General features: G+C 42.7%; 1 non-coding gene across 1 annotated transcript; it reads right to left on the bottom strand.

Annotated features, from left to right (window-relative positions):
* Positions 1 to 12,084: 12,084 nt before the first annotated feature.
* On the bottom strand, positions 12,085 to 12,156 carry TRNAC-GCA (transfer RNA cysteine (anticodon GCA)). Its single transcript has one exon. It is a non-coding gene; the product is annotated as a tRNA-Cys (tRNA).
* Between the last annotated feature and the right edge of the window lie 563 nt (positions 12,157 to 12,719).

The raw sequence follows: 12,719 nt of genomic DNA on the forward strand, positions 1-12,719 counted from the left end.
GCAGCCACATGTCCCTGGACATGGGACGCACCAGCACAGTCCTCAGATAGTTACTGCACCCACTGCCTGGTGCTTTCCAACGGTCTTAATTTAGGCCATGGAGAAAATCCTTTACCACCAAACACAAACTGTCATTGAACTTAAGTCATAAAGGATGTTATGGGGGAAATTCTTGTTTGAAGAAGAATTTCTTCGTCAGTTTGAAGAAGTCACTTTGGTTGTTCCTTCACATGAACACTTCTCTCTGGGTCACTTCTGCTGACCTCAGTCCCACCCCGTGCGACTGGAAACAACATGGAAAAGGGCTTTCCTCTTTCTTTCCCTGCACGGTGCATCCTACTGCTTTGAACTTCCAAGTACGCCTAGTCACCTTTTAAAATGTAAAACGGTTTTCAGCTAGAAGCGATTCGAGCTTCACGCTCATGGGCTGATGTTATATTCAAGTGACTTTATCTTCAGGTTCCAGGAGTATCACCATCCCAGAACAAAAGTGGGAGGGTCCTTGGAGAAACTGGAGGTAAGCACTTTTCTGCTTTAAAAATCTCTGGGCAAGATGAACCAGGAAGCCCATCCCTGAGGCAGGAACCTACCTGCAGAGCAGCTAAGGTTTCTAAGGACATTTGTCACCTAGCCCTGTGTTGCTAGTGACGCTAGTGAACCGGAAACCATGGTGACTGGTTCTGAGTGGGCCTTCTTTTTTTGTTTCTCCTTGTTTTTCAGCAAAGTTCCTATTGGAAATGTCAGCCTGTCTCCATGGTGCTAAGAAAAGTAAGGAAAGAAAGTTTTCTCCAGACACACCAATATGAACTCCATTAACATGAGATAGAAAACTAACTCAGAAACTCAAAATCAGAACCTCAAAATCAGACCCTCATTATGGAAAATTTCAAATATACACAAAAACAGTAGTCTCTTCCATCTAGATCCAGCAGTCCTGGTGGGCGAGACCTGATTTAATTAGATTTATTTTAAAATTTAAAATGTATATTTTAGGCTGGGCACAGTGGCTCATGCCTGTAATCTAAGAACTTTGGGAGGCTGAGGTGGGAGGATTACTTGAAGCCAGGAGTTTCAGACCAGCCCGGGCAACAAAACAAGACCCCAGTCTCTACAAAAAATTTTTTTAAAAAAATTAGCTGGGTGTGGTGGCAGTAGCTGTGGTCCCAGATACTGGACGAGCTGAGGCAGAGGGTCCCTTGAGCCCAGGACTTTGAGGTGGCAGTGAGCCCTGATCACACTGTCACAGGATGCTTCGCAGTGAGCCCTGACCGCGCTGTCACTGGATCCTTTGTAGTGAGCCCTCATCACACTGTCACAGGATCCTTCAGTGTTGACTTTGGTATCGCTTCGCCAGTGGGAAACTTCTGTGGCCAGTGGCACCTCTGCTTGAGTTTTGCTCGTGGCCGCTGAGCTCCTTCCACCTACTTGGTCTGGCAGGCTGTGCTTAGTTCACGCTACCGGCCCAGATCCCCCACCTGCCATGGGCAAGCCAAGCGCGGAGCAGAGAGGGGTGTGTGAGTGTGCGGGTGTGGGGTCTGGCCACTGCACGTAGCCAGGGACACTAGCTGCTATGGTGGGGTGGGCAGCTCCGGGCACGGGCACAGGTGCCAGCTCTGTGTGAAGCTGCAGCTGGACCTTCCACCACAGGCACCAGCAACTGGACGAGGGGAACGCATTGGTGCCCAAAAGCTTGGAGATGCCAGGAACCGCAGAGCCCCAAAGGGTGTTACAGCATGTCACGGTCTTGGCTTGGGGAGGCCCACAGCTCTTCTCTCCTTCTCATCACTTGCAGTGTGGCAAGTGGGGTTGGGGGTGTTTTGGGGTAGTATTTCAGCCAGTTTGTGTCACAGTTCTTTCAGTCCCACCGCCCCGCTCTGGCCTGAAGCTCCTGGGCTGGTCTGGCCCTGCCTCCTATCACTGCTGACAGAGGGCGGGAGGGCTATAGTGTTACAGCTCTGGCTTGGGGAATCCCAAGGTCTGGGCCTCAGAAAGGTTGCCACTCTTAACTCCCACAGTCCAGAAGCGTATCACTGCCCACAGCCTGGTGAGCCAGCCAGCAAAGTGTTACAGCTCCTTTTGCTTCCACTGTGTGGTGGGTCCCAAGTTCTTGTCCTGTGTCCAGGAAGAATGAGGCTACTCAGACAACTGGAGGGTGAGCAAGGCAGAGAAGAGCTTTATTGGGTGACTGAACAGCTCTTAGCAGAGAGGAGACCCAAAGTGGGTAGCTCCTATCCACAGGCAGGTAATCCCAGAGTGTATGAGTCTGGCTGAGTCCAGGGATTTTTATGGGCTCAGAATGGAGGAAGTTCATGCTAATTGGTCCATGGTGGGCCTGGAAGAAGCACCACTTGATTGGCTGAAAGGCATCAAGGAAGTTTTTTCACTCCGGGTAGCGGACTTCACTGGGACCTGGCAGCCTGGCCGCCCCCCAGGCTTCAGTCCATCCTTGGCTTGAAGATGGGGTTTCATCTGGGACCCGTCCCTTCCTACCCAGAAACCTGTCTGCCTCCTGCCACCATTAACACCATTGCATTCCAGCCTGGGCAACAGAGTGGAGGCCTCATCTCTTAAAAAAAATAATAAATAAAATAAAAACAAATAAAAAATGTATATTTTAAAAATAAATACCGAATTCATAGAACTCATGCAATACAATATTCTAAAGGAACGAAAAAGTAGGCAGTGAAAATTCTCCCTCTTGTTTATCTACCAAGACTCCACTCACTGGGGGAAGCCCATGTCTTGTGTTTCTTACATATTCTTCCATAGATAATTTGTACGTGTGAGGAGTTATTAGTGCATATTTTCTCCTACCTTTTCTATAAACACAAATGACAGCACAGTATATGCATCTTGGTTTTTTTCTACCTCATTTAATTTTATAATCTCCAGGTGCCTTTAGTGGTGTCATAGGGGTAAGTTTTCCAGCTGAAATTTGTAGTAACATTAATGGGAGGGGGAACATTACCACAAAACCCGATAGCGGAAAGGGAAGGAAACTTGGGAATAGAGGGCACCCAGATTTGAACCAGGGACCACTTGATCTGTAGCCAAATGGTTAACCCCTCCGCTATACCCCCTTGCCTGAGGGACATTCCTTCTTAGCACATTTCACTTGTGTAGCCACACCCAAGACACTACATTTACTATAATACCTAATGTTTTTGTGCAATTATTTTGTTCTAAATAAATTGTAAGAGCTTCATATATATAATTAAAAAAATTATTTGTGGTAGTACTATCACTACTACCACCATCATCATTGATGACAATGACATATGGAATTGAAGCAAATTGCCCCAAATCAGAGTTAAGTGACAGAATCAAGAACTAAAGGCAGGGCGTGGAGAATCATGCCTGTAATCCCAGCACTTTGGGAGGCTGAGGAGGATGGCTTGCTTGAGCCCAGGAATTTGAAACCAGCCTGGGCAACATGGTGAAAACCCATCTCTACAAAAAAATAAATAAATATATATATATGTATGTATATTATATATATATAAAATAGCTGGGCATGGTGGTGCACACCTGTAGTCCCAGCTACTCAGGAGGCTGAGGCAGGAGGACTGCTTGAGCCCAGAAAGTCAAGGCTGCAGTGAGCCAGCCTGGGTGACAGTGCAAGACCTTAAAATAAATAAATAAATTAATTAATTAAATAAATAAATAAATAAATAAATAAATAAATAAAGCTAAACAGCCACTACATTATCCAGCCTCCACTAGGCTGCTCTTTACTTTGGGTTGGGTCTGCAGGGCTCTGCTGCCTCCCAGTGGACCGCTCTCCCTGCTCTGTTACAACCTCATTCCCCGCCTCCTCCCTGCCAGCCCTCCCTGCTTTTATATAATGGGGTTGCCCAGAGAAGGCCATTTAACCCAAGTGCCCTGAGAGGGCCCAACATTGGCTTCTGGAAGTCAGAACATTTATTTATTTATTTTTGCCAGTGGTAATTAATTTTATTGCAAGTTATATACATTTGCAATTTGCTAAAATTCTTGTTATTCTTACAAATTGCCAATAAATGTTCTCAATTTCATTAAAGAAAACCAAATTAATAAATTAGAATTATTTCTGGTCAAAATACTTTCAGAAAGGAATCGCTTAGGAGGCTATACACCACAGAAACAGTGACATTTGTCAGAATTATTTATTATGATAAACTACTTACAGACCTCTTATGTAACAGAATATTTTTAATAAAAGTTTATATTTTAATAGCTAAATGGAGACATAATAACCTTTTTAAAAATGAGCTATAATTTATACATCATATACTTCACACTTTTAAAGTATATAATTCAGTGGTTTTGGGTATATTCACAGATTGTGTAACTATCACCACTATCAAATTTCAAAACATTTTCATCACCCCGGAAAGATACCCCAAACCCATCAGCAGACATCACTCCAATCCCACCTCCCCCAGCCCCTGGCAATGAGACACGTTAGCCTTCGAGTAGAGCTGGCTATCTGCAAAATCACAGGGGTGGGGGAAGCCTCAAGAAATCATCTAGTTCATTTCCTACCCTTAAGAGCCTCTGAAGGGAGATCTACAATCTTCTATGGAAGCTACTGTGTACTCTAAAAATTAATATAAGGGAAGCAGCCAAATGATATCTATATTATCCTAGGTAAAATGGTTTCTATATTCAGAAGAGCTTGCTTAACTTATTTTACAGCTATATTTTCAATTTGGGATCAAACCTTAATAGTGTTAGATATTAATACATCAGAAATTACTCTCAGATTCACCACATTATTTGATAATTTTTCTACTATTTGGTTGCTTTACTTTTAATGTGAGCATTAGGTTTCCTTTTTTTTTTTTCTTAAATCCCTACAGACAGCATTAGGTTTTCTGTTGTGCCCCCTGAATCTTACTGTATACAAAAGTAAGTTGAGCCACTTTAAGGAAGTCAACAGGCCTTTGGCTGTTACTTTGTTGTCATGGATTTTATTGGAAAAAGACAGTGGCACCTAGATGTCTCACCAAGAAGTATAATGCACGTTCAAAAGCAGACCCTAGCTTTTTTTTCCGCTCAAAAAGAGATCTGAAGAGTCTCAGTCAGAGAAACAGAATGAGTCTGTAAATACAAATGTAAGCTACAAATTGTCTAGGGTAATAAAAGAAAAATCTTGCCCTGCCTCCAAATCTGGTAACTATTTTCTTTAGAATTTTTTTATCTCTATAGATTATTGGGGAACAGGTGGTGTTTGGCTACATAAGTAGGTTCTTTAGTGGTGATTTGTGAGATTTTGGTGCACCCATCACCCGAGCAGTATACACTGTACCCAATTAGTGAACTTTTATCCCTCAGCCCCTTCCCACCCTTTCCCCCGAGTCCCCAAAGTCCAGTGTGTCATTCTTACGCCTTTGCATCCTCATAGCTTAGCTCCCACTTATGAATGAGAACATACGATGTTTGGTTTTCCATTCCTGAGTTACTTCCCTTAGAATAATAGTCTCCAGTCTTATCCAGGTTGCTGTGAATGCCATTAATTCATTATTTTTTATGGCTGAGTAGTATTCCATTGTATATGTATACCACAGTTTCTTTATCCACTCATTGATTCATGGGCATTTAGTTCGTTTCCACATGTTTGGAATTTCCAATTTTGCTGCTATAAACATGCATCTGCAAGTATCTTTTTCGTATAATGACTTCTTTTCCTCTGGGCAGATACCCAGCGGTGGGATTGCTGGGTCAAATGATAGTTCTATTTTTTGTTATTTAAGGAGTCTCCACACTGTTTTCCATAGTGGTTGTACTAGTTTACATTCCCTCCAGCAGTGTAGAAGTGTTCCCTTTTCACTGCATCAATACCAACATCTATTATTTTTGATTTTTTTGATTCTGCCCATTCTTGCAGGAGTAAGGTGGTATCACATTGTGGTTTTGATATGCATTTCCCTGATCATTAGTGATGTCGAGCATTTTTTCATATGTTTGGTGCCCATTTGTATATCTTCTTTTGAGAATTGTCTATTCATGACCTTAGCCCAATTTCTGATGGGATTATTTATTTTTTTCTTGCTAATTTGTTTGAGTTCCTCATAGATTCTGGATATTAGTAATCTTTGTATAGATTACAAAGATTTTCTCCCACTCTATGGGTTGTCTGTTTACTCTGCTGACTGTTTGTTTTGCCATGCAAAAGCTCTTTAGTTTAATTAAGTCCCGGCTATTTATCTTTGTTTTTATCGCATTTGCTTTTGGGAAAGTCAGAACATTTAAACTGAGGTTTTCTAAATGTGTGAATTAGTTAGCTTTTGTATGAGTAACGATTTCACGTGGCTCAGAGTTTAAAATGTACAAGATGGCATACAGAGAAAAATTAAGACTCCATTCCATCCTTGTCACCTGGCCAGCATGTAACCTCTTTGCTGGTTTCTTGTACACTTTCAAAAGAGAAACATTTCTCTTAGAGCCCCAGAGTTAATTTTATTTTAGTTTATTTCTTAGTGTATTTAGTTTAGTTCTTAGATCTGTATACACATATGTACACAAAACTACATATAAATGCCCTGTACTTACAGTTTTATATGGCTATAAAAACAAAATAATTTTAGAAATCCTGCCACGGGTGGTGGCTCAGGCCTGTAATCCCAGCACTTCGGGAGGCCGAGGCGGGTGGATCACCTGAGGTCAGGAGTTTAAGACCAGCCTGGCTAACATGGTGAAACCCCGTCCCTACTAAAATTACAAAAATTAGCTGGGCATGCTCACGTGTGCCTGTAGTCCCAGCTACTCTGGAGGCTGAGGCAGGAGAATCACTTGAACCCAGGAGGCGGAGGTTGCAGTGAGCCAAGATCACACCACTGCACTCCAGCCAGGGCAACAGAGCAAGACTCTTGTCTCTCAAAAAAAACAAATTTTTTTTTAGAAATCATTACAAATGAAATCATAAATAACACTCAAATAATTAGTTTCATTCAGAGGAAACTAACTTGCTAGAACTAACAGGCTCTGTGTAATGTGTTTGTGAGGCTGTCCCTCACAAGCCTGTGAAGACCCGCTGGTCCCCAGCACGTCTGGGAAACCGCCTCTGTGAGCACAACTCTCACTTCCCTCTCTTGTGGACTTAGTTGAGCTTCTGTTCTTTTGCTATCACAGGTATTAAAGCACCACATGGTGACAAGTGAATCACAAACACACGCGTACAGGCACACCCAAGCACACAGTGCCTAGAAACAGCTTTTTGTTATAAAGTGTCCACCCAAACAAGTCCTAGAATGCCTATATTAAAAATGCTAAGATTGTGATTAAAATTTGAATAGAAAAATTCTTTGGAGAGTTCAGGGACTGCTGGAAAACACAGATCTAGCTGCCTCCTCCATGCCACCCATCTGGAAAGAGACTCAGAGGCCTGCCTGTGTCTGATTGGGCTGTTGACAATGGTCAGGACTATGACTCCAAGCTGGGCGCAGTTGCTCGGGCCTGTAATCCCAGCACTTTGGGAGGTGGTGGCAGGAGGACTGCTTGAACCCAGGAGTTTGAGACCAGCCCAGGCAACAAAGCAAGACCCTGTATCTACAAAACATACAAATCACCTGGGTATTTTTTTGTTTTGTTTTGTGGCAATTGTGAATGGGATTGCTGTTCTGATTTGGTTCTCAGTTTGGTTATTGTTGGTATATAGGAATGCTAGCAATTTTTGTATATTGATTTTGTAGCCCGCAAGTTTGCTGAAGTTATCAGCTGACGAACCTTTTGGGCCAAGAATATGGGGTTTTCTACATATAGAATCATGTCGTCTGCAAACAGAGATAGTTTGAGTTCCTCTCCTCCTATTTGGATGTCCTTTATTTCTTTCTCTTGCCTGATTGCTCTGACTAGGACTTCCCATACTATGTTGAATATAAGTGGTGAGAGAGGACATCCTTGTCTTGTGCTGGTTTTCAAGGGGAATGTTTCCAGCTTTTACCCATTCAGAATGATATTGGCTGTGGGTTTGTCATTAATGGCTCTTATTATTTTGAGGTAAATTCCTTCAGTACCTAGTTTATTGAGAGTTTTTAACATGAAGGGATATTGAATTTTCTCAAAAGCCATTCCTGCGTCTATTGAGATAATCATGTGTTTTTGTCTTTAGTTCTGTTTACGTGATGAATCACATTCATTGATTTTTGTATGTTGAACCATCCTTGTATCCCAGGGATGAAGCCTACTTAATCACAGTGGATTAGCTTTTTGATGTGCTGCTGGATTCTGTTTGCAAGTATTTTGTTGAGGATTTTTGCATTGATGTTCATCAAGAATACTGGCCTGAAGTTTTCTTTTTTTGTTGTGTCTCTGCCAGGTTTTGGTATCAAGATGATGCTGGCCTCATAGAATGAGCTGGGGAGAAGCCCCTCTGCCTCAATTTTCTGGAATAGTTTCTGTAGGAATGATACCAACTCTTATTTGTACATCTGGTAGAATTCAGCTGCAAATCCATCAGGTCCTGGGCTTTTTTGGGTTGGTAGGCTATTATTACTGATTCAATTTTGGAGCTCCTTATTGTTCTGTTCAGGGAATTAATTTCTTCCTGGCTCAGTCTTAGGAGAGTGTAAATGTCCGGGAATTTTTCTATCTCTTATAGCTAACCAGGGAGGTGAAACATCTCTACAATGAGAATTACAAAACACTGATCAAAAGAGATCAGAGAACACAGAAACAAATAGAAAAACATCTCATGCTCATGGATAGGAAGAATCAATATTATTAATATGGCTATACTGCCCAAAGCAATTTATAGATTCAATGCTATTCCTACTAAACTACCAATGACGTTCTTCAGAAAACTAGAAAAAATACTTTAAAATTTATATGGAACCAAAAAAGGGACTGAATTGCCAAGGCAACCCTAAGCAAAAAGAACAAAGCTAGAGGAATCACATTATCCAACTTCAAACTATACTATAAGGCTACAGTGACAAAAACAGCATGGTACCGTTACTAAAACAGGCACATAGATCAGTGGAACAGAATAGAGAGCCCAGAAATAAGGCTGCACATCTATGACCATGTGATCTTTGACAAAGTTGACAAAAACAAACAAGGGGGAAAGGACTCTCTATTAAATAAATGGTGCTGGGATAATTGGCTAGCCATATGCAGAAGATTGAAGCTGGATCCCTTCCTTACACCATATACAAAAATCAACTCAAAATGGATTAAGGACTTAAATGTAAAAAAAAAAAAAAAAAAAAAAAGACTTAAATGTAAAACTGAAAATTATAAAAACCCTGAAAGACAACCTAGGAAATACCATCTTGGACATGGGAATGGGCAAAGATTTCATGAGAAAGACACCAAAAGCCATCACAACAAAAGCAAAAATTGGCAAATGGGATCTAATTAAACTTAAGAGTTTCTGCACAGCAAACCATCAACAGGGTAAACAGACAACCTACAGAACGGGATAAAATATTTGCAAACTATGCATCCACCAAAGGTCTATAAGGAACTTAAACAAATTTACAAGAGAAAAACAACCCCATTAAAAAGCGGGCAAAGGTCAGTCGGGCATGGTGGCTCAAGCCTGTAATCCCAGCACTTTGGGAGGCCGAGGCGGGCAGATCACGAGGTCAGGAGATCAAGACCATCCTGGCTAACACGTGAAACCCCGTCTCTACTAAAAATACAAAAAAAATTAGCCAGGGGTGGCGGCGTGTGCCTGTAGTCCCAGCTGCTGGGGAGGCTGAGGCAACAGAATGGCGTGAACCCAGGAGGCGGAGCTTGCAGTGAGTCGAGATGGCGCCACTGCACTCCAGCCTGGGTGACAGAGCAAGACTCCGTCTCAAAAAAAAAAAAAAAAAAAAAAAAGTGGGCAAAGGACATGAACAGACATGAACACATAGACAGGTCTCAAAAGAAGACATACATGCGGCCAACAAGTATGGGCAAAAAAGCTGAATATCCATCACTGATCATTAGAGGAATGCAAATCAAAACCACAATGAGATACCATCTCACACCAGTCAGAATGGCTATTACTAAAAAGTCAAAAAATAACACATGCTGGTGAGGTTGTGGAGAAAAGGAACCCTTATATACTGTTGGTGGGAGTGTAAATTAGTTCAACCATTGTGGAAAGCAGTATGGCGATTCCTCAAAGAGCTAAAAGCAGAACTACCATTTGATCCCATTACCGAGAATATAGCTAGAGCAATGTGTAGCATTCTACCATAAAGACACATGCACACAAATGTTTATTGCAGCACTGCTCACAATAGCAAACACATGGAAACAACCTAAATGCCCATCAATGATAGAGTGGATAAAGAAAATGTGGTACATATGCACCATGGAATATTATGCAGTCATAAAAAAGAATGAGATCATGTCTTTTGCAGGAACATGGATGGAGCTGGAGGCCATCATCCTTAGCAAGGTAATGCAGGAATGGAAAACCAAATCTGCATGTTCTCACTTATAGGTAGGAGCTAAATGATAAGAACTTATGAAGACAAAGAAGGAAACAACAGACACTGCGGTCTACCTGGGGGGGAGAGTGGGAGGAGGGGGAGGAGCAGAAAAGATCGCTATTGAATACTGAGCTTAATACCTGGGTAATGTGATAATATGTACAACAAACCCCTGTGCAATGTGTTTATGTATGTAACAAACCTTCACATGTACCCCCAACCCTAAAATTAAAAAAAATTTAAAACAATCCTTGAAAAAGAAAAAGAAATCGCCTGTAGTTTCAGGTACTCTGGAGACTGAGGTGGGAGGACTGCTTGAACCCAGGTGGTTGAGGCTGCAGCGAGCCATGATTGTGCTGTTGCACTCCTGCCTGGGCAACAGAGCAAGACCCTGTCTCAAAAGAAAAAAAAAAAAAGACTATGACTCCAGGGTTTTGATTTCTGCTCCAGAATCTCAATCTCACACCTCAGGAGGAGCATGGACTACCCTACTTTGACTTTCTCCTCTTTCCAGTGCACCCTCCCCACCAGCCAATGGAGATAAACCTTTCTGAGGAAAACATTATCCTGGGGAATAATGAGTTGGTAAGCTGGTGATTAATGAAGTTGAGAAACTACAAAGCCATTATTAAAAAGGTGAACATCAGTCTGTTACTGAGACAATCCCCTTTCAGGTCTGTAGTCCTGGCATCTAATTAATGGAACCAAAGCTTTTGGAAGTTCACTTTATAAAAGATGAAACAGTTGCCATTATTGTGAATGCTGGTGTACTCCGTTTAAAAGTGCAAAATTGAAGGTAGAACTCTTTGTGCAGCAACAATACAAGGGTGCGATTTGGGGAGCACAGCACTGTGATAAAAACAATGTTCTTGGCAAGGAAGTCTTTAGTAAATCCTAAGAAGATTCAGCAGGATGTCGTTGGAACCGGATGTGGTGTACACACAACTCACAAGTCCATCCAAGAAGGCTGGGATAGTCTACCAATTCAGATAAAGTGTGAGGTGTTTTTTTAGGTGATATATATGCAAATAAACTAAATTTTTTTTGTAACAGCTGATTTAGTATAATAAAATATTTAGTTATGGTAGTATGTATGCGCTTTCTGCAAGTGTTTTTGAAAATAGCTGTTGAGCACTTTCTGCGAGTGTTTTTGAAAATAGCTATTGAATAGAATCGCTATTCAATATTTGGTCTACCTACTAAAACAAATCATACTCAGAATTATACTCCTCTCCAAATCATCCTTACTTGAACAATATATGTGGCTGGGAACCTGACTGTGGCTCCAGGGGCGCAGGTGTGTGAGATGCGAGGTACTGCTGAAGCCCGGAAACCCGCGGGGCTTTGCTACACCTTTCCAGGAGCAGCCGCTGGAGATCCTGCCTCTCCAAGAGAACCTGGCTAACACCCCCACTTTGGTCAGAAGAAATGTGTGATGGGAAACCAGCCCTCTCTGGGAGTGTGAGGGTAAAGACGGTCCTATATTTCAGTTCCAGTGGGGCTGCAGGGTCTTTTGCTCTCGGTGTGCTATGTATGCAGGTCTTGCTAGAGCCTGGGAACCTCTAAAAGTCATTTCGCAAGGGGAACGCGGATTTACACGGCAAGGTCTTTGGAAATCAGTGGGCTCTGTATGCAGGTCTTGCTAGAGCCAAGAAACCTCTAAAAACCACTGTTCAGGGGGCACCCGGATTTGAACCAGGGACCTCTTGATCTGCAGTCAAATGCTCTACCGCTGAGCTATACCCCCATCACGCAGGAGAAAAGCGTCACTCACGTCTTCGTAGTCAGCCGCACGCAAGCCGCGTACGGCACTGCAGGGTCCGCGCTTTGGGCGGCGCTTTTCTCCGGCGGCCAGTTCGGACCTTTGCGCTCTTACCGTCACACTCCAAAGCACTTTCTTCCCCGAGTTTGGGAAGAAACCCCGGGGTGACAGCCCCGGCTCACGGCGTTTACTCCTTCGGCCGCCGTCACCTCGAACCTTTTCTTTATCAGTCCCTTTTGGGCTCTTTCCCTTTTTGCTCTCCTCATCTTTATTCTCCACCTCTGTCCTCTTCCCAAGATCCTCTGAGATCACTCATGGCCCTTCCCCACACCAATTCTCCTCCCCGCAAACCACGAAGACCCTCTTAGGCCTTTATCTGATGCAAGCATTGTCTTTTTCAACTAACTGCTTATCTGCGATGAAAATGGAGGGCCTGGAGCAGTGAAGAAAAGGTAGGCCATTTATTTCCTAAAGCAAAATAGGAGATGGAGGCCAAGAAAACCAAAAAGTGACAGCAGCAGGAGAGAGCCTGCCCCACTACACATCAG

This window comes from Gorilla gorilla, chromosome 6, assembly GCF_029281585.2.
Source record: "Gorilla gorilla gorilla isolate KB3781 chromosome 6, NHGRI_mGorGor1-v2.1_pri, whole genome shotgun sequence".
Taxonomy (NCBI): domain Eukaryota; kingdom Metazoa; phylum Chordata; class Mammalia; order Primates; family Hominidae; genus Gorilla; species Gorilla gorilla.